Raw genomic sequence first — 23,162 nt, forward strand, 5'->3', positions numbered from 1 at the left:
ACACTGAACTCGCGGCGAAGTATCTACGGTTTTTTTAGGTGCGTTGGATATTTCAGATTCTCAGAAATTCAAAAACTGATTTACTTTCTGCATACTTTGTCTGTTATCATCATTCATAGGAGCATGGCAGTTTATGAGGGTATAGCTTTTATTTTTACACTTTATTGTCAAAATGGACAATCTTTATGATTTTGACGTAAATTCTGTTATACTATGTATGATAGTTCTGTTTATGTAAAATACTGTACCAAACATTGGCATGTTTCCATTATTCTTAGGTTGGTTTTTCTTTGTAAATTCTGCAATGTCGTGTATCAAATACATTGTCATCTAAGAATCTCGTTTCCTGCACTGCTAAAATTTGTATATGTTTCTTCTGTGAAAATAATTCCAATTCCTTCTGTTTCCCATTCTTCAGAAGAGAATTTATATTTAATGTTTCACAGTAATACTTCTTCTTGAACGTAAACTTAGAATACATTTCAGTATAGTCCATTTTTTCATCATCGCAAATGTTCGAACTGCCCAGAAGCCTAGGTCCCAATACATTACAGGGTGTGGTGGTGGGTTCCTCATCAGAGTTAATAGCTGGAGTACTGCATACATTGTGCGAACTTTCCATTTTGCTATTTGAAGTTGAGAATTGTTGGGAGCAGGAAATCCAGGGTCATCCCCGAATATGCAAAAAAGACCAGCTTGTTAGCCAGGAATATTCCCGATTCAACCACCACTAACATGTGGAACAGACGCTGTCGGGGTACCGCCACTAATATGTGGAATAATCGTGTCCTCTGTCATTTGAGCCTTGGACAAGGGACTGCCTCTTTCACCAGCTCCGCCGTATCGAAGACTCATCTTCTTCATTCTGCCGGTTTTTTGTTTGTTGTATTAAAAATGATTTTTATCGTACCATTATGGTAAGTTGTAAATCATATGTATTAATACAGTACATACTAAATAGCGTGTTTCGTTAGTTATTCAACACAGAAGATAAATGTAAGAGATAAATTGATCAGCAGCAAACTACACTCCTGGAAATTGAAAAAAGAACACCGTGAATTCATTGTCCCAGGAAGGGGAAACTTTATTGACACATTCCTGGGGTCAGATACATCACATGATCACACTGACAGAACCACAGGCACATAGACACAGGCAACAGAGCATGCACAATGTCGGCACTAGTACAGTGTATATCCACCTTTCGCAGCAATGCAGGCTGCTATTCTCCCATGGAGACGATCGTAGAGATGCTGGATGTAGTCCTGTGGAACGGCTTGCCATGCCATTTCCACCTGGCGCCTCAGTTGGACCAGCGTTCGTGCTGGACGTGCAGACCGCGTGAGACGACGCTTCATCCAGTCCCAAACATGCTCAATGGGGGACAGATCCGGAGATCTTGCTGGCCAGGGTAGTTGACTTACACCTTCTAGAGCACGTTGGGTGGCACGGGATACATGCGGACGTGCATTGTCCTGTTGGAACAGCAAGTTCCCTTGCCGGTCTAGGAATGGTAGAACGATGGGTTCGATGACGGTTTGGATGTACCGTGCACTATTCAGTGTCCCCTCGACGATCACCAGTGGTGTACGGCCAGTGTAGGAGATCGCTCCCCACACCATGATGCCGGGTGTTGGCCCTGTGTGCCTCGGTCGTATGCAGTCCTGATTGTGGCGCTCACCTGCACGGCGCCAAACACGCATACGACCATCATTGGCACCAAAGCAGAAGCGACTCTCATCGCTGAAGACGACACGTCTCCATTCGTCCCTCCATTCACACCTGTCGCGACACCACTGGAGGCGGGCTGCACGATGTTGGGGCGTGAGCGGAAGACGGCCTAGTGGTGTGCGGGACCGTAGCCCAGCTTCATGGAGACGGTTGCGAATGGTCCTCGCCGATACCCCAGGAGCAACAGTGTCCCTAATTTGCTGGGAAGTGGCGGTGCGGTCCCCTACGGCACTGCGTAGGATCCTACGGTCTTGGCGTGCATCCGTGCGTCGCTGCGGTCCGGTCCCAGGTCGACGGGCACGTGCACCTTCCGCCGACCACTGGCGACAACATCGATGTACTGTGGAGACCTCACGCCCCACGTGTTGAGCAATTCGGCGGTACGTCCACCCGGCCTCCCGCATGCCCACTATACGCCCTCGCTCAAAGTCCGTCAACTGCACATAACGGTTCACGTCCACGCTGTCGCGGCATGCTACCAGTGTTAAAGACTGCGATGGAGCTCCGTATGCCACGGCAAAGTGGCTGACACTGACGGCGGCGGTGCACAAATGCTGCGCAGCTAGCGCCATTCGATGGCCAACACCGCGGTTCCTGGTGTGTCCGCTGTGCCGTGCGTGTGATCATTGCTTGTACAGCCCTCTCGCAGTGTCCGGAGCAAGTATGGTGGGTCTGACACACCGGTGTCAATGTGTTCTTTTTTCCATTTCCAGGAGTGTATATTCTCCCACATTATCTAAAACAGTCTGACAATGCTCGGATAGTTTTTCGACTTCACGCCTTTAGACAATATGTTGGTAGCACTTTGACTCTTTGCATCGTATGCTGACTTAACAGACAGTAAGTCGGTGCAGTTAAGCATAACGATAAGACGAGGCTTCGCGCAAACTGTATCACTGGCTGTACGTGTACCAAGTTACATTGACGTCTGACAATGCCTTCTAGGTTCTTCACATTTTATGTCAGGCAATGTAATTTTCTAAAATCATTGAAACAACACATCCTGGACGACCATACAAATGCTAGGAAAGAGAAAGCTGCTCATCGCTCCTGATAAGTTTATTTGAAAATATTAGGTTTCCACAACTTTTGTCTGAAAAACCTTAGCTAGTCAGTCAAGTTTATATTAACTGATAGCATGAATTGCAGTTTCGAAATCAAACAATATCTTGACTTTCAAATTCTTGCCTTACGGGTTGCTTGTCTTACAGACCTCTTTGGGGATTGAAGTCGAGTTTCCATTAGTTTTCTTCTTCTACGCAGCCGACAGGCCACCGCAGACCTCCGTATACGTTTTTATGGGTATTAACAATATTCACAGTTATTACAGATATATATCTCTGCTCCAAGTAGCACGGAATTTTTGTTAAATTGTACTACTGGCGATTGAAATTGCTACACCACGAGGTGACGTCCTACAGACGCGAAATTTAACCGACAGGAAGGAGATGCTGTGATATGCAAACGATCAGCTTTTCAGAGCATTCACACTAGGTTGGCGCCACTGGCGACACCTACAACGTGCCGACATAAGCAAAGTTTCCAACCGATTTCTCGTACACAAACACAGTTGACCGGCGTTGCCTGGGGAAACGTTGTTGTGATGCCTCGTGTAAGGAGGAGAAATGCGTACCATCACGTTTACGACTTTGATAAAGGTCGGATTGTAGCCTAGCGCGATTGCGGTTTATCGTATCGCGACATTGCTGCTCGCCTTGGTCGTGATCCAATGACTGTTTGCAGAATATGGAATCGGTGGGTTCTGGAGGGTAATACGGAACGCCGTGCTGGATCCCAACGGCCTCGTATCACTAGCAGTCGAGATTACAGGCATCTTATCCGCATGGCTGTAACGGATCGTGCAGCCACGTCTCGATCCCTGAGTCAACAGATAGGGACGTTTGCCAGACAACAACCATCTGCACAAACAGTTCGACGACGTTTGCAGCAGCATGGACTATCAGCTCGGAGACCATGGCTGCGGTTACCCTTGACGCTGCATCACAGACAGGAGCGCCTGTGATGGTGTACTCAACGACGAACCTGGGTGCACGAATGGCAAAACGTCATTTTTTCGGATGAATCCAGGTTCTATTTACAGCATCATGATGGTCCCATCCGTGTTTGGCGACATCTCGGTGAACGCACATTGGAAGCGTGTATTCGTCATCGCCATACTGGCGTATCACCACGCGTGATGGTATGGGGTGCCATTGGTTACACGTCTCGGTCACCTCTTGCTCACACTGACGGCACTTTGAACAGTGGACGTTACATTTCAGACGTGTTACAACCCGTGGCTCTACCCTTCATTCGATCCCTGCGAAACCCTACATTTCAGCAGGATAATGCATGACCGCATGTTGCAGGTCATGTACGGGCCTTTCTGGATACAGAAAATGTTCGACTGCTGCCCTGGCCAGCACATTCTCCAGATCTCTGACCAATGTAAAAGTCTGGTCAATGGTGGCCGAGCAACTGGCTCGTCACAATAAGCCAGTCACTACTCTTGATGAACTGTGGTATTGTGTTGAAGCTGCATGGGCAGCTGTACCTGTACACGCCATCCAATCTCTGTTTGACTCAATGCCCAGGCGTATCAAGGCCGTTATTACGGCCAGAGGTGGTTGTTCTGGGTACTGATTTCTCAGGATCTATGCACCCAAATTGCGTGAAAATGAAATCACATGTCAGGTCTAGTATAACATATTTGTCCAATGAATACCCGTTTATCATCTACATATCTTCTTGGTGTAGCAACTTTAGTGACCAATAGGGTACATTCTAAACTGTCTTTGGATTTTACGGTCGTGTTCTCTTATTTCTAACAAGACTTCAGGACAAATTCCATCTCCTGAAAGCTTTGCCGTATTTCGGCCATTATATTAGTCAGTTATAGCTACAAAAAAAAAAAAAAATAGTCAGAGCTATAGACATTCAAAGAAGCTCTCTCTTAGGATAGTTGCAACAGTTTTTTTCCCTTTTTTTCCAGCACCTCACAGTTCTCTGTCTGTAGCACACATTATCAGTGTATCGGCCATCCGATTAAGCTGGGTTTTCTTAAGAGCAAGAGTTTTACGCCGCGCGAGCAGGACAGGGCGTTTCACGTCGGCGGGGACGCAAAACTTAAATACGTTGCGCATATGTGCTTTCCCAGAAAACGAAGCTGTAAGCGCATTAACTATTCTTCCCACATGTGTTGTCTGGTAAGTGCACTATGTGAAAGCAATTTTCTTATAGATGTTATTAATAATTTTTTATTATTTGCAAGTGCTTCAGTGAAACAATAAACATTTTACAAGCCTAACATACAACAAAAGCCTCAGCTACATGCAACCTCAGAACAATTTTCATAGATTCCAGCGAGTTTTGTAAAGCAAATAAAGCATGGAACCTTATACAAACTACTATCTTGTTCTGTATTGTTTGTTGCATTAGTACCGCTCATCAGTAAGGTCATTTAGTGAAAAGCCGAGTACTTCAGTGACAATGTCATTTTTTTGAGTAACTTCACAAAGAGGTGGTGCAGACTCGTCAGTGGTGGCCATGGGGAACGGCGCTGAAGAATGCTATGTGGACGAATGACTTTCATTGTAATTCACTAATGAACTAGAACCGTCTTGTTGCTGCTGGTTTAACGCTTCCATCTCTGTGACAATTCGGAAAACTCCAATCTAGGACTGCGTAATGAGATCTGGAAGAAACGTTATCATGACTTTGGAGAACATGTCTATTTCATCCCGTTGTGGTGGTGATTTGGACGGCTCTTCCAGACAGGTTTTAAATGAAATCGGTCTTCTTTATCCTCATTTAAATATTGGAAAGGCCATCACTTTCGATCCTCTTTTTGGTCGGAGAGCGTTGGCATATGGCTGAATGGCTGAAAGATGTGGTTCCGATGTTTGTTGAGAATCGAGGAAGTGGATCACACTCAATTATGTCTCTACAGTTACTGTCAGCATTGCTGTAGAGGTCGTTATTGGGTTGTTCGCCTCCTTAGCTGAGTTCTCAGTACGTCTAACTATCATACAGCAGGCCCTGGTTGGATTCCCGGCTGGGTCGGAGATTTTATCCGCTCGAGGACGGGGTGTTATTCTGTCCTCATAATCATTTCAAGTCGCCTAATGTGAGGACAACTGAAATGACTTGCAACTCGGCCTCAGAACGTCCCCAGGGATTCCCGGCTGTCAGTACCCTATGATCATTCCATGTTTCATTATTGGGTTCCGCCGACGTTAGGGCAACTTCCCATATTTTAAGTGTGTTGTATAACATTATTTTTCTCTGTATTTCGTAGTGATGACGGATACTCTTCCACCTTCTTTGGCATTAATTCACTAGAATTAAGTGCACAACGTATTAGACTCGTCCACAACCAATCACCATGTAACGCCTGACGTAACGCGTTGGCGCACTACGCATTGTGTTCTGTATGTAACCGCCTTCACTCTTACGTGACTATTGAGTGGACGACGCAGTACGCCGGGGGCACTGTGTGTTACGCAGGGCAAAATTCTTGATCCTAGGAAAACCCGACCTTAGCTCTACGTGTAAATCCCCACACAATTACCTGGTCGTGCAGCGTAATGCACAGCTCGATATCTTACGAGACTGGAAGTGGAATCAGACCATTGGTGCACTTTTCAGCTGGAGTGCCATTTTTAAGCGGTTTTCCACGCTCGTTTAGGCAGATGCTGCATTGGTCCTTACGTTCTGCGTCAGAGAATACGATACACAAACAGGTAAAATATGATCCCGCACAGAGCAGAGTTTTCACAGCGCACAGACATGGGGCGCGGCTTCCCCCCTCCCCCCCCCCCCCCCCCCGCCCTCCACCACCCTTTAGATAACTGACTACTGCGGGCATCCGGCCGCAAAGTTAAATAAAATAAAATTGCCGAAACTTGAGTACAACGGAACCCGTTGTAAACGCTAACGCAAAGAAGAGAGAGTAAATCAATACACAACGTGTTTAAAAAAAGTGCCTCATAGTCTTACATGATATAGTACAGGACAGATGATGCAGAAAATATCGTTCTTGTGAAACACAACTAGCTCTTTATTCTCACGAAGTAATGAGTGCTGTTGACAAGGAATGTCAAATTGATTCCATATTTTTAGATTTCCAGATGGCTTTTAACTCCGTACCTCAGAAGTGACTTGTAATCAAATCGCGTGCCTATGGAATATCGTCTTAGTTGTGCGGCGGGATTTGTGACTTCCTGTCCGAAAGGTCACAACTCGTGGTAAACGACGGAAAGTCATCGAGTAAAACAGAAGTAATATTTGGGGTTCCCCAAGGAAGTGTTATATGCCCTCTGCTGATCTACATAAACGATTTAGCAGACAATGTGAGTAGCACTCTTATACTTTTTGCAGATGACGCTCCCATTTACCGTCTTATAAAGTCATCAGATGACCAGAAAAAATTGCGTAACGATTTGGACAAGATGTCGGTATAGCGCGAAAAGTAGGAATTGACTATAAATAGTTAAAAGTGTGAAGCCTTACAAATGAGTACCAAAAGTAATCCGCTAAATTTCAGTTACACGATAAATCACACAAATCTAACGGCTGTAAATTCAACTAGATCATTAGGGATTAGAATTGCGAATAACTGAAGTTGGAACGATCACATACACAATGCTGTGGGTAAATCAAACTCGCCCTTTTCTGGAGTATTGCTGTGTGGTGTTGGATCAGCATGAGATAGGATCGACTGAGGATATCTAAAAAGTTCAAAGAAAGAGAGCTCGTTTTATAATACCGCGAAATGGGGGAGAGAGCGCCACACATATTATACGTGAATTGGAGTGGCAATCTTTAAAACAAAGAAGTTTTTCGTTGTGGCAGGATCTTCTCTTGAAATTTCCATTTTCTTGGCGTCCACCTATATAGAGAGGAATGGTCATCACAATAAAATAAGAGGAATCAGGGCTCGCACAGAAAGATTTAAATGTTCATATTTCCCGCGCGCTTTTCGAGAATGCGACGGTACAGAAATAGCTTGAAGGTGGTTCGATGAACCCTCTGCAAGGCACTTCATTGTGAACTGCAGAGTAATCATGTAGATGTAGATGTAGAAACGGAAGCAAACACTCTGAGGTGCAGGGCATTTTACTTGTATTGAGGACGTTCAATACTGACTAGTGAAGGCCGTCTTCTTATGTACGTTTGTTGGCCCTTCCTTATTGATTGTGTCTGTATTTAGTTTTCTGACAGTGATACTGTTCGCAAACTTCATATGTGCTACTGGTGCTTTATTTTCTGACAAAAGCTGACCAACTGTAACGTATCAGTTTGTTTACAGCAACAAAAAATGAAGTGAAATATTTATCGGATGAATCAATTTGCTGCTACCTAACAACTGGTACGAAAGCACGCAATCACTTAATAAATATAGTGGCTCGTCTGCTAACATATGGGTCTGGTTGTGCGCTGTTGCGTTGTGCTCTTAAGAATTTTTTAAAAATAATAGTAAGCCAACCTAAGGAACCGACACTGCATATAAAACACAAATAAATATGAAATATTAAATAAGATGAATCGGGAATAGTCCGTTGGGCAAGGGTGTACTCTGACAGAAGACTTACGTTCAATATTCATTTTATTTTAGTCACGAAAACAAATTCTCTGAAGAGGTAGTCTCACAATGATAATACACCCAAGAATTAAATACGATTTTGGAACAGTAGTGTAGTCGAAGCGAGCAGAACCTACACAAACAAAGTTTACTTTAATGCCAAAGGCATTGTCCGGCGCACAGATTCGTTTATCTAAGCGAATTCCCCACATCTAACCAGTTCACAGAAGTCTTTGGAGTAACTAGTTCTCGAGCAAAGTTCAGTATAGTTGTTCACACAAACAAACTAAAAAATCAAAGCTCCAGAATTATAAACTTCTGCATTTAGATGACTAAGTTCAACCATGTGCACCCCACATTAGCGTAAGCGGCTCAGAGGCTGCACAAGGTCTTACCCAGACCAAGGACAACTACCTTGAGACCAGTAAGTGTGCGCTGCTCGCTCCATCCTCTCCTCTGTAAAAGGAACACCGCTATAGTTATGTCAACTGATAACTTATAAACCACCATTTGATATTATTTACAGATTTTTAAACATATTTCACAATTAACAAACGGGATATATTTTATAATTAATTTTAATTTCATTAATAAAGAGACTAAAATTACATGTAGCCGAAATTATGTTTTTTACATAACTATTTTACACTATGCATCGGAACTGCATGAACCTAGTCGAGTTAACAACTTACTCCTTCATGTCCCTGTGGTACGTCTCTAGTCAACTAACATTTTTACAGCATTTCGTTACCAAATTTTGTTATTAATGTGCATAAATAATAAAAGATAATGATATCAATAATTTATACAGAGTCTGGCTCTTTTGTGTGACTGTGGCGAACATCTTGTTTGGCACTCCATAACAGTAAGACGATGGTTTATTCCTCTTTCAAAATGGTTCAAATGGCTCTGAGCACTATGGGACTTAACAGCTGTGGTCATCAGTCCCCTAGAACTTAGAACTACTTAAACCTAACTAACCTAAAGACATCACACACATCCATGCCCGAGGCAGGATTCGAACCTCCGACCATAGCAGTCGCGCGGTTCCGGACTGCGCGCCTAGAACCGCGAGACCACCGCGGCCGGCTATTCCTCTTTTGTTTAATTGTGTGTCACTAAGCTCATTCTACAGCTACCTTAATTCTCTTTTAGATTGTATGTCATTTGTTTATGAAGATTCCATGTATTCGAGAATACATCCACTATAAACAATTTACATATAAATGGCAATAACATTGCTAATATTGGTATTACATGGGGGATGGTCTCGAACTATTTTTACTGTTTTTAGTGCATATCTTAAGAATACACATATCGGCGCTGACGTTCTCTCGCCAGTGTTGCTTGCAACGTGCAGAAAGGGCGGGCACTTAATTTTGTGTTACAGAAGAGCCAACACCGTGTTACTAGTGGAGGCCGAAATGCACGCCTTCTAGCACACGCAGACTGGCGTGAGGAGGGAAGAACTATACTGACGTGAGGTCTGGAATAATGACAAGGAATGAGAATTCAGAAAGCGGACGTAATTAGTTTGATACTTAACTTTAATCCATTAATGATGAACGTCGCTCTTGACGGTACATGATTCACAATATTATCTGTTCAGAATACATTCTTGAATATAGTAATTATAGTAACTGAATATGGCGCCTTGCTAGGTCGTAGCAAATGACGTAGCTGAAGGCTATGCTAAACTGTCGTCTCTGCAAATGAGAGCGTATGTAGACAGTTAACCATCGCTAGCAAAGTCGGCTGTACAACTGGGGCGAATGCTAGGGAGTCTCTCTAGACTAGATCTGCCGTGTGGCGGCGCTCTGTCTGCAATCACTGATAGTGGCGACAAGCGGGTCCGACGTATTCTAACGGACCGCGGCCGATTTAAAGGCTACCACCTAGCAAGTGTGGTGTCTGGCGGTGACACCACACTTAACGCCTGGGCAGTCCACACAGGGTCTCTGCCGGCAGCTGCTATCCCAACACTTGCGCCGTTTCCGAGTTAATTAGCATCGAAGTTTGCCAATCAGGCCGTTACGCGTGCAAATTCAGGCGGTCCGCCAGATGCAAATAATGTCAGTTTTTCTTGAAGCGTAGATTGTAGCGCACAAGACAGCTCAGCCTTTGACCCAGGCTCGATTTTTACTTTGCTCCAAAACAAATTTTTGTATCGACCTCTTGGTCAGTTTTGGGAAACCAAACGAAGAACATGTTTGGCGACACCATCTCTGGCCGCTTGAAGCATTTCAGGCTGTTTCTGACACCCTGTATGTATCCTGCTTGTAACGTCACATGTTCAAATGTTCAAATGTGCGTGAAATCTTATGGGACTTACCTGTTAGGGTCATCAGTCCCTAGGCTTAAACACTACTTAACCTAAATTATCCTAAGGACAAACACACACACCCATGCCCGAGGGAGGACTCGAACCTCCGCCGGGACCAGCCGCACAGTCCATGACTGCAGCGCCGCAGACTGCTCGGCTAATCCAGCGCGGTTGTAATGTCACATGTTGTCGGACACAGTGCTTACAGCTGTCCCCTATATCATCATTCCATACGTTTTTTGTGCCATTCATAAAAACGAGATGAGTGATTCCGTGGAGTGTGGAAAACGTAAACAATAAAATGATGTCCTATTATTCCACGCGGGAAATGGACATAGTGATATCCTGCTGTGGTTTAGCCAACAGCGTTAACCCACAGTCACATGTCATGTACGTCGAATAATATCCTCAACACTGCATTACATTTTAAAAAATCGGCAGGTTTTACCAGAGGCTTTCTGAAAGGAGATTATTCGCTGCAGGAAAAAAGGGGTTGCGGTGGACTCGGCGCAGGTTGCACGCCGGATTTGGTGGAGAGCCTGCTTCGATGAGTAATGGATGATCCGGAGAAAAATCTTGAAAGAGAAACGGGTAAATGTTTGGTGAAATGATTTGCCTAAAAGTACTAAATAAGACGGATTAGAGAAATATTTATATCAACTTTGAATGATGCTTGAAATCATGTACAGAAAGTGAGACTGCACGGTCTACATTATCCACCAGACAAATGTCCTCTAGTAATGTTTAAAATCCTAAGATTCTATGTTAAACATTCAAAGTCAACTTCTCAATTGGCACCTGCTCCACTGTGCATGATTTCGAGCATCACTCAAAGGCCCATGAAATGTTTCTTTACTCTGTTTTCTTTCTTACTTATAGACAAAGCGTTTCATAGAGTATTTGACCATCTGTTTTTCAAAATTTTGTAGACTGGCTGTTAAGTATCAAACTAATGTAACTTCTTATGCGCAAAATACCTGGCCTTTGAATAGACCAAGTTTTTGACGCTTTATTTACATATCTAACAGTAGCTATTTGTGAAATATTTCAAATTTCCTGTCAAATCCCTAATTAAGTTTTCTTAATTACGCTGATTACTTTAAAGCAATTAAATCTTTTTTGCAAAACTAGACCTCACGCTGGTCAGTTTGATACCCCATTTACCCGTTTAACACGCTTCGATTGGCTACGAAAATTCTGACAAAAATCCATTGCGCACTTTGTGGAATGACTTTTTTTTTGTTCCGCTCAAACATTTGACCAACAAGAATGTGAATAACTGAAGCTGCCGAAGGCATAAAGCACGATATTATGTGACTAGCTCTGCACGAGGTGTTATCACTTAGAGCAGGCGTACGCTCTCAGGCATCAAGACCACCATGACAGATTACAGTTCTGCCAGTCGATTCTTAGATGGGGCGCTGAAAATTCGTCGTTCATGACTTGCATTTTATTTGCATATGAGGCGGAATTCACACAGATTGGAATAATAAATCATCACAATAACCATGTGTAGCCAGATGAATATCCTCTAGTGATTATGGAAGCAGCAAGGCATTAGGTTCGCTTTAATATCAATATGTCGACAAGAGTTGTGGGTGACAGACTCATATGAGCAATACGTATTACAGAACAAATTGACAGGTGCTGTTTACCACCAATTTCTACCTGAAAAACTACTCGCGCAATCGGAGAACATTACCCTTCCCGAAAGACAACGGATATGGTTTATGCGCTCCATTTTTTAGTCTCGTGCGGCTGTACTTAACACAACCATTTGATGAGCGATGGATTGGTCGAGGTGGACCTGTAGCGAGGCCTCGTCACTCATTTGACCTTAATGTTTTATTGTTATTTATTTTGGCTTTGCCAATATTTAAAGTAATTAGTGTATTCCACATCCACTGACAACGTTATAGGAACGTGTCCTCCATCCACACTTTTCGCGGATGATGCTGTAGTATACAGAGAAGTTGCAGCATTAGAAAATTGCAGTGGAATGCAGGAAGATCTGCAGCGGATAGGCACTTGGTGCAGGGAGTGGCAACTGATCCTTAACATAGACAAATGTAATGTATTGCGAATACATAGAAAGAAGGATTCTTTATTGTATGATTGTTGGTAAGGCGGGTGCCAGTCCTTAGAAAATGTAGTCCATCAACAAAGGAGGTGGCTTACAAAACACTCGTTCGACCTATTCTTGAGTATTGCTCATCAGTGTACTAGGTCGGGTTGACAGAGGAGATAGAGAAGCTCCAAAGAAGAGCGGCGCGTTTCGTCACAGGGTTATTTGTTAACATGATAGCGTTATGGAGATGTTTAGCAAACTTAAGTGGCAGACTCTGCAAGAGAGGCGCTCTGCATCGCGGTGTAGCTTGCTGTCCAGGTTTCGAGAGGGTGCGTTTCTGGATGAGGTATCGAATATATTGCTTCCCCGTACTTATACCTCCCTAGGAGGTCACGAATGTAAAATTAGAGAGAGTCGAGCGCGTACGGAGGCTTTCCGGCAGTCGTTCTTCCCGCGAACCATACGCGACTGGAACAGGAAAGGGAGGTAATGACAGTGGCACGTAAAGTGCCCTCCGCCACACACCGTTGGGTGGCCTGCGGAGTATAAATGTAGATGTAGGTGTAGACAAGTAACGAGGGAGATCTGGTGTGTTCGCACGAATTTGTAATTCTTTGTGAAGAACGACTGAGTGATGTGTAAGAATGAATGGTAACCACATTGAACAGATCCTGTATTGTCAACAGGTAGATGTCCACCACAGGATAGAATCGCTCGTATCTCAAGTATTTGTTTCCGTACATACGTTTGTAGGAATCTTTTATAGTTTTGACCAGTACGATCGCCAGCAAGAATGTGGTACACATTTTTGAAACAACCTGTTGAGTATTCAAAGAATGCACCCGAACCAACCACTGCAAGTGATTTCCTCAACTTTCAATAGAATGATTATAACATGTGTATGTTGGCTATACATAACCAGCCAAGAGACTCAATGTGCTAGTTTCTCTGATCAGTTCGTTTTACTCACTGTGAATGGATACCGAAATTCTACAAATGTGGTACTTTCGAATGCGACGAAATCCGAAAATAACACTCACACAGTAAATTTATTTTCGATTGCGTAACGCGTATTAGGCGCTGACCCTTCTCAGCTGTCGTTTATCTACTCGTACAGTGAGGCCCCGGCGAGGTGGCGCCGTGGTTGGCGCATTGGATTCTCAGCCGCATCACTGCCGTTCAACATTCCGTGCAGCAATCCTGTTTTAAATTTCCCGCGGTTTTCTTACATTATTTAAGTTGAATGCTTAGAGAGTTCCCATGAAAATGAAAACGCCGATTTTATATCCCAACTTTGTTCATTCCGAGCTGCGTTATATAAAGTTAACTTGTCGTTGGCACATTGTTAGACTGTAATCTTCCTTCCTTCACATGATGAGACCAGTCTCACACAAATAAGTGTACAGACCCGAAGACTCGTCGTTAACTGAGAGAAATTACCCTTTAAGTACGAATACTAAACTCGAAGTTGTCATAAGTATGAGAAACATAAAACATTATTACCGGGTTCTGGTCTGTTACAGGGGGTTCTGGTTATCATCCCTCCAATCTCCAGTTCTTTACAGTTGGGACATACCATTCCTCGTACGTGATGGCGTACACGGTAAAGACGCCTACTGTGGATTATGTGCAGGCCTGGACTTGGTACTGATGGCGTTGCTAATGCTACAGCTGGACCTTTGAAATCGCGCGGACGTGACAAAAAGCATCTACGTTTGCGTATCTGGATGCCAGCTTGAAATAGCTCCAAGCACTATGGGACTTAACATCTGAGGTCATCAGTCCCCTAGACCTAGAACTACTTAAACTTAACTAACCTACGGACATCACACACATCCATGCCCGAGGCAGGATTCGAACCTGCGACCGTAGCAGCAGTGCGGTTCCTGACTGAAGCGCCTAGAACCGCTCGGCCTCAACGGCCGGCTTTTGAAATAGATCTTGTGATAGTAGTTACTTAAGAAGAACGGCCAATGTCGAAATCCTTGCGTGGTCTCTTCACGTAGGCGGCAGCTGAAGCCGAAGAGGGCCAACAGCGGCCTACGGTCGGTAACGGGGTGAAACTATGGTCAATGTGTGCACTGTGGTCAATGCCTTTGTGTCAGTTTGCTTATCGCTTATCGCTTTGGAAGAATGTGTCGTGAGCTTCCGACCGTGGGTTTTGCGACCCGAGACGTCAATGTGTTGCATCCGACGACAAATATTTTAGCCGTGGGTTTTCCAACCGTAAAAGCAAACTGCAACAGTGCGGGGGTTCTGTCGAGCGTTTTGTGATGAGAACATCCCTTCACGTTTTACCCAAGCTTAGGACCAGTTATGTACACAGTACATAATCATGTTTAAATTTTCTTTCATTTTTTATTTTTACCCTTTTATTTTTACCCTTTTCTTTCTATAACGTATCTGCAGCAAACGATTAAACTTCTTGTATTATTATACGAATTATCGTTTCTAGCAAAGTTTTTTGTAAAAAAGTCATAGGTTTTAAACGTCTTCTTAAATCCGCCAGTCGTTATATATTCTTGTAACGTATTTTAACATTTTGTCAAGGTCTATGTATCTTTTTCTTCTTTTCTGAAGAACCAGGCTAATGAAATCTTTTTTAATTTCTAATATAACATTTACTGCTTCCTCCCTAAGCTTATTTATCAGAAAGTATACGTTCAGATGTTTTCGATTTATTGAGGAGTTTAGTATCCTATCCTAACCTTCGACAACACTGGTGGTCATGCGCCGCCACCTTCTGTGTGTAGGTGGTTTTATCGTGGTCGCTATAATTTCACCAAAGTGATGTTGCCTGTGGCACCCCAGGTCTATGTGCTTCGGCAAGCTTCTAAAGGGTATATGGTAATTACTTACATAATGAATTTATGTCCGTAGTGACCGACGTGTTCACTTTCTTAACACACTTCGGGATGAAAACTGGCCTATGCTTGCAAAAAATCTGCTGCTGTGTATGGATGGTCGTATTATACACAGAACTCCTATTCAGTATTATGTTTATATCACATCGAATCCTTCCACAACAAATCGATACCTTAAAGGGTTCAACTGAAAAGCTCCGTAGTTCCTGTTGCAAAATTTTTGAGGAATACGATTACCCTCGGTAATTTTTTTTAGCGTACCTCCTATGCAACACGAGCGAACGCCAGTCCAAAGCATTTGGAAGAACTGATGAAAGTTGTCACTGTAACTAATTCCATTGTTTGTATTCTGTTATGTAGTTCTTCAGATTACATGCTGGTTATGATGACTGGTTCAAATGATTCAAATGGCTCTGAGCACTACGGGACTTAACATCTTAGGTCACCAGTCCCCTAGAACTTAGAACTGCTTAAACCTAACTAACCTAAGGACATCACACACATCCATGCCCGAGGCAGGATTCGAACCTGTGACCGTAGCAGCAGCGCGGTTCCGGCCTGAAGCGCCTATAACCGCTCGGCCACCACGACTGGCTACAATGACTGGTAATTTAATCAAAATTTACTAGCCGTACAGCATGAAGAACTATCTGTTTTCTCGCCTCGTGAAAGACTTGTTAACTGACGTTATGGGCCTGTGTAGTAACTGCCTCTCAGATATTAGGAATTCTCACGTGTTTTAGTATTGCACAGCGTGTGACATGTGAAAAAAGCTATTCACTGTATGGTGCGTTAACTTGTCCCGTTTGATTAGTTTTGCTCCGCTATGGAACTACTGTAATCTTGCTTGATAGGTTCCCGGGAATTACGCCGGATAATATTGCAGAAAACGCACAATATTTCAGCGAGACAACTGCCCGCCATCTTCAGGTGCTACTGTCGCGTCGCTTTTTTTTTTTTTTTTCTTTATTGATTTTCAATTCCCCCCGAAGGGGGCGGGCCGGCAGCAGCTTACTACGCTGCTCTACAGCCTACAGACTTTTTTTTAAATAAAAGAAGAAGAAAGAAACAAGGAAAAACAGGCGATAAAATGGCGATTTAAAGTGTAAAATGGCGTAAAATTGCGGAAAGTTAAAACAGAACGCAAAAGGGGTTGGCAATGTAGATAAAAGACACAGGAATCAGACAAGTAACAGAGTAGACACACAATTAAAAAAAAAAACATGGCGACAGTCTGGTTTCTGTTCGCAAGTGATAAAAAGCACACCCAGCGACAGTATGATGGCTGTTCGCTACACTTCCCAAAAGACACAACACGGAGCACGCACAGGAAAAACACACTGTAAAACACTGCACGAAAAAGGCGGCACAAAGATGGCACTCCCGATCCAAGGCAGATGGTGGGGGGGACCTAGAGTAGGGGGAAAAACAAGGAGGGAGGAGAGGAAAAAACGAAAAAGGGGGGGGAACCAAGGAGGGAGAGGACTAATAAAGGGGGAGAAGGGCAGACGCGAGAGGGAATGAGAGGAGGCAGAGGAGGGAAATGGAAAAGGACGCGGGGGAGAGAAGGAGGCAAAGAGAGGGGAGGGGGGGAAGAAAGAGGATGGAAGTGGGGGGAGAGGGAGCCCGGGAAAAGGACAGAGGAAAAGAGGGGGAGTGAGGATCAGAGTTGATAGGAGGGATAAATGGAGGGAGAGAGGGCATCATCCGGGAGGGGGAGTTGATGGAAGCCACCTTGGGAAAGGAGATGTAGGGTGTAGAGATGGAGGGTAGGGGGTCGCGTCGCTGAGAAGCTCGCCAATTTATATGCTTGCTTTCTAGAACAGCGCAGGCGCCAACGGGGCATAACGTCATCGAAGACCAATCGTAGACAGCGTCGAATACCAGAGCCGTCTGCTGGAGAAACGGGTCGCGGTCTGCGGAAGCGCGCCGCGGCTCGGGAAAATGCGGCCGGGAGCAATGGACCCCGTACGCGCGCGCGAGGTGTTGGCGCGCGATGTTAAGTATCTGCGCTAAGGCTTTCCATTTTCGTTGACTCGGTGCGGTTGCTAATCTGCGACTGACGATTCCTTAGTGCCGCCAAGGCTGGCTCCCAGGCTTTGCTCAGGTGAAACCCTGTGTCTCTGTTTATTAGGTCACTGCTTATACGTATTTCGACCGCCTCTTGATGATGAAGTCCCAGTATGTGGAACCATGCGAGAGGATCTTGGGTTCTTCATAATTCATGCCATGTCCCGTGTCAAGGCAGTGTTCAGCAACCGCAGATTTCTCTGGCTGACCCAACCTCGTGTGACGTTTATGTTCGTCGCATCTGTCTTTGACCGTACAACACGTCTGGCCAATGTAAGACTTCCCACATTGGCACGGGATTTTATATATTCCTGGTCTCCTCAGGCCGAGGTTGTCTTTAACAGAGCCCAGAATTGATCGCACTCGTGCTGGGGGCCGGAAAACACATTTATTCCGGTATTTCTTGAAAATTCTGTCCCTCTTAAAAGACACGCCACCGACATACGGTAGAAAAACCAACCCCGTGGTGTTCTCTGCTTCTTCAGGATGTTCTTGAGGTTTGGAGCGTGCCTGTCGAAATGCGTTCCGGATCTGCTTCTCGGAGTACCCGTTCTGGGCAAACACAGAGCGGATATGGCTAAGCTCTGTGGATAAGCTGTCCTGATCTGAGATGGCTCTAGCCCTATGCACTAGCGTCCGTAATACACCGCTGCGCTGTGAGGGATGATGACAGCTCGTAGCTTGTAAATACAAGTCTGTGTGCGTAGGCTTCCGGAACACACTGTGACCCAAGGAGCCGTCTCCTTTTCTACGAACTAAAACATCCAGAAACGGGAGCTCACCATCTTTCTCTACCTCCATGGTGAAACAGATGCTTGGATGGAGGGAATTCAGATGTTCCAGAACAGAAGGAAGCGTTGCTGTCCCATGCGGCCACACCACAAACGTATCATCTACGTATCTCTAAAAACATTTGGGTTTCAAAACCGCCGTCTGAAGTGCTTTGTCCTCGAAATCTTCCATAAAAAGATTAGCTACTATGGGAGCCAGAGGGCTACCAATAGCAACACCGTCAGTCTGCTCAAAATACTGGTCGTTAAATAAAAAGTAAGTCCAGGTAAGCACGTGTTTGAAAAGGTGTAAGACGTCCTCTTCCAGCTTAGCTCCTATGAGTTGTAATGAGTCCGCCAGAGGCACCCGTGTGAACAAAGAAACCACATCGAAACTCACTAGTAAGTCGGTAGATTCAAGGCGCAGGTTCTTCAGTCGCCGTGTAAAATCTTCTGAGTTTCGAATATGGTGTTCACATTTCCCCACCATGGGACTCAGAAGAGAAGGCAGATGTTTAGCTAGGTGGTATGTTGGGGCACCTATATTACTGACGATAGGACGAAGCGGAACATTCTCCTTATGTGTCTTTGGTAGGCCATAAAGTCGTGGTGGAACTGGTGCTCGTTCTCTTAAACTCTTCTTCAGATGGTCAGGAAGTTGGCTGGATTTGAGGAGAAGGGGTGTCTTCCGTTGTACGGCATCCGTCGGATCTTTCTGGAGACGACGATACGCTGTATCCTGCAGTAGGTCCATCATCTTGCCAAAATCAGATGTAGCAGGCAGAAGAACAGTGGCGTTACCCTTGTCAGCTGGTAAAATTACTATACCATTGTCTTCTTTTAAAGAACGGAGCACTCTTTTTTCTTCAATGGTGACGTTCTGCTTGGGTGCAGGCATCCTGGTTATTGATCTGCAAGCCTCTCGCCTTATTTCTTCAGCAGAATCATTCGGAAGTTTTAAAACACCTTGTTCAACGGCACTGATAAATTCCTTGATGGGCAAGGTCTTGGGAGTAGGCGCAAAATTAAGTCCCTTTTCTAACACTGACATTGCAGCGTCACTCAGTGGTTTATCTGTGAGATTAAACACAGTCCGTCTGCTAAATTTCTCTTCTTGCAATGACCGGTGTGTAAGGCATAGGACTTAGAAGTTTGACGCGCCCAGTCCGAAAGCGCCCAAGTAGAGCTGTCTGCCCACTCTCAGGAATCCGCTGGCAGACACGACGAGATCTTCAGATGAAGTGAGAGCAGGTTTCTGTAGACTTGGTCTAATACTCGTCTGGTATAACGGATTCTTTCTCTCACTAGTGCCCTGCTTGCTCGTTGTTTAATTCTCCTGGCCGCCCCTGAGCCCACATAATGGGTAAACTTGGCGAAAATCGGTGTAATTTGCTGGTCCCGACATCTCAGTAAGAACGCGAGAGAGCACAACAGTCTCTCCCTTTTGTTACGGAGTTTATCGAACTCACGTTCTGTGTTAACCATCTCCTCCCCGTAGAGGTACCAGATGTGCTGTTTGAGGCTTTCCCGGCGCTGCATCTGCTTGATAGGTTCCCGGGAATTACGCCGGATAATATTGTAGAAACCGCACAATATTTCAGCGAGACACCTGCCCGCCATCTTCAGGTGCTACTGTCGCCAATTTATGTGCTGGCTTTCTAGAACAGCGCAGGCGCCAGCGGGGCATAACGTCAACGAAGACCAATCGTAGACAGCGTCGAATACCAGAGCCCTCTGCTGGAGAAACTGTAATCTTGCTGTTGCAAGAGTTGCAGAGTGTTGTTAGGTGAACCTTGAAAATTTCTTTAAAAAAAGTACAGAGTTATATAGCCATGAAGTAGTTCAGGAAAACTTGTAGCCCAATTCCTTTTCGAGTTACAGAAAAATTATTTATTTTTCAGCGCTGTAGCCGAGGTGTCTGAGGATCATAGAAAGGTTATTAAGTTCTAGTATTCTGCTACAAAACGTCAATATAATCAGCCTTCGATTGATATATGGTTCAATGTCTCACTTCTTAAATCACTCTGTTTGAAAATTATAAAACAAAATGGTATTTCTTGATGTAAGCGCTCCTGTCTTACTCTCCTTCAACCACTACTTTCGTTCCACATTATTTCTAAAAAGTTTTGGAAATGATCTATGAAACATGTCAGTAATTCGAGTGGAGAGCATATTAAGCGATCTGCGCTTGGTTTTACCATGAATGGACTAACACACATTCTTTGCAGTTACCCATATGAACTACACTAATATTGCCGAGTAACTGGACTACTGAGTTTTATCTGACGACACAAGAGAGGAACGAAAGATCAAACCTTAGTGTTTCGTTATAAAATGGAAGATTTGGGTTTAACACCCTATTGACGACGAAGTAATTAGAAAAGGAGCAAAATCTCTGTTTGTGGAAGGAATGGGAAGAAAACTGGCCATGGACTTTTGAAAGGAACCATCCCCATCATTTTCCTTAAACTATATACGGAAGTTGTGGAAACCCTAATTCTGGATTGCTGGGCAGGAATTAGGTCCGCCAAGTCACTGCGCACATAGCTCGGCTGTTTCAGACGAACAACATAGATTCGGTCTGCAAATGATCCAACGCAACGTCGGCCTCAAATGCTTCAAGACACCCACAGGACAACTGGACGTGTATTGTACCCCAGCTTCGACAGAAAATCAGTCCATTACACCATTTCGAACTTTTGCTGGAAGGACTAAGGTGAAAATATGTAGTTCTTCGTAGGAATTGTCAAAATATGAACAAAACATAATTTACTTCCTCTACATCTGCATCTACATGGTTACTCTGCAATTCACAACTAAGGGCTTTGCAGAGGGTTCAACGGACCACCTTCAAGCTATTTTTCTACCGTTCCACGCTCGAAGCCGCGGGAAAAACGAAAACTCAAATCCTTCTGTGCGAGCCCTGATTGCTCTTATTTTATTGTGATGACCATTACTCCCTATGTAGGTGGGCTCCAGCAAAATATTTTCATTTTCTGAGAAGAAAGTTGGTGATTGAAATTTCATGAGAAGATCTTGCCGCAACGGAAAACGTCTTTGTTTTAATGATTGTCACCCCAATTGATGTATCATATTCGTGGTGTTCTCTCCCCTATTTAGCGGTATTATAAAACGAGCTCTCTTTCTTTGAACTTTTTAGATATCCTCCGTCGATCCTGTCTGATGCAGATTCCACACAGCACAGCAATACTCCAGAAGAGGACGTATAAATGAAGTGTAGGCAGTCTCTGTAATAGACCTGTTACATATTCTGTGTTCAGCCAACAAATCGTAGTCTTTGGTTTGCTTTACCCATAATATTATGTATGTGATCGTTCCACCTACGGTAATTGGTAACTGTAATCCCTAAGTATTTAGTTGAGTTTACAGACCTTAGATTTGTGTGATTTATCGTGTAACTGAAATTTAGCGGTTTCTATTTGGTACTCATGTAGGTGACTTCACACTTTCTATTATTTAGAGTCAATTGCCACTTTTCGCGCCATACAGATATGTTGTCCAACTCGTTTTGAAAATTTTTTTGATCGCAAGATGACTTTAATAAGATCGTAAATGACAGTATCATCTTCAAACAATCTAAGACTTCTATTCAGACTGTCAGCTAAATCTTTAATGTAGATCAGGAACAGCAGAAGGCCAATGACACTTCCTTGGGGAACGTCAAATATTACTTCCGTTTTATTCGATGACTTTCGGTCAGTTATTACGAACTGTGCCATTTCTAACAGGAAATCACGAATCCAGTCGCACAACTGAGGCGATAGACCACAAGCATGTAATTTGATTAGAAGTCGCTTGTGAGGTACTGTGTAAAAAGGCTTCTGGAAATCTAAAAGTATAGAATCAATTTGACATTCACTGTCAACAGCACTCATTACTTCGTGAGAATAAAGAGCTAGTTGTGTTTCCCGAGAACGATATTTTATGAATCATTGTTGGCTGTTTGTCAAAAATCGTTTTCTTCGAGATGATTCATAATGTTCGAACACAGCACATGTTTCAAAATCGTACAATAAGTCGACGTTATCGATATGGGTCTGTAATTTACCAATTACTCCTATTTCCTTTGTTACAGTATATAAATTATCCTTAGATTGGAAAGTGACACGTTCGTAAGAGGAACTAACACAATCTAAATACATTTATATGATTAGCAATATGATGATCCTTGAAAATATCGCGCAATTCCTTCAGTCGTTTCCTAATCAACAAAAAACATGCAGATAATTGAAATACTATAGTTGGAATGCTAACATAACCAGAGGGTTTCGATGTTTGGGATCCAGCAAACATATCGAACTCTTTTCTAAACGCTGATCAAGGATACGTTTCCTCTTTGCTACTCTGTTATCTGAACTAGTAGGTGTAATAATTTACATCTCGTCATTCACTTGCATGTTGCAGCTTTTTTCTAAGTTCCTCGTACAAATGAATATTTTCTACCCTGAATAGTTCAGCCTGGTGCTCTTCAAGAAGGAAAGAAGAATAGGGTTTCACGTCCCGTCGTTGAGGATGTCGTTAGAGACAGACCTCGTGATTGGATTAGGAAAGAATAGGGAAGGATACCGACCGTGCTCTTTCAAAGGAGTCATTCTGGAATTTGACTTAAGAAAACCAAAAATATCCTAAATGTGGATGACTGGGCAGGATTTCAAACGCCGTTCTCCCGAATGCGACTCCATTGTCTTCCTAGTGCGCCAACTCGCGCGGTGGGTTTTCTTCATATGTTGAC

The sequence above is a fragment of the Schistocerca piceifrons genome, chromosome X (genome assembly GCF_021461385.2).
Source record: "Schistocerca piceifrons isolate TAMUIC-IGC-003096 chromosome X, iqSchPice1.1, whole genome shotgun sequence".
NCBI classification, from domain to species: domain Eukaryota; kingdom Metazoa; phylum Arthropoda; class Insecta; order Orthoptera; family Acrididae; genus Schistocerca; species Schistocerca piceifrons.